Below are 348 nucleotides of genomic sequence, written 5' to 3' on the forward strand. Positions count from 1 at the left end.
ACAGGCCACCTCACGCTGCTGCCGTTCCATCCAACGCACGATCCCCTATAAATCAGCAGCGGGAGTACATACACAAACAAGGCCAGTAGAATCAACGGCATCTTTCCAGGCTCTATCCGGGTCCCAGAATTCCTACTGCTGTAGCTATTAGGCAGCACTGCACACACCGAGGCAGGACAGGCGCCCCCCGGGCCCCCTGATACTTTGGGGGCCCCCACTCAGATGTGTTCAGTTGGTTGTTCAGCATTTCAGGGCCCCTGGGCAGCCGCGGAAACCGCCACGCGGGACATTGCTGCAGCAGCAAAGGCAGCAGCTGGGGGCAACAGTGCAACAAGATGAACGCTGGCG

The 348-nt window shown here is 59.2% G+C and overlaps 1 protein-coding gene across 1 annotated transcript in view; it reads left to right on the forward strand.

Annotated features, from left to right (window-relative positions):
• The window catches only part of EMH_0034650 (sec23/Sec24 helical domain-containing protein, putative), a gene marked incomplete at both ends in the record, with an annotated part of 9,831 nt that overhangs the window by 778 nt on the left and 8,705 nt on the right, over positions 1-348 (forward strand).

This window comes from Eimeria mitis, genomic scaffold (assembly GCF_000499745.2).
Source record: "Eimeria mitis Houghton genomic scaffold, Emh_scaff1324, whole genome shotgun sequence".
NCBI classification, from domain to species: Eukaryota; Apicomplexa; class Conoidasida; order Eucoccidiorida; family Eimeriidae; genus Eimeria; species Eimeria mitis.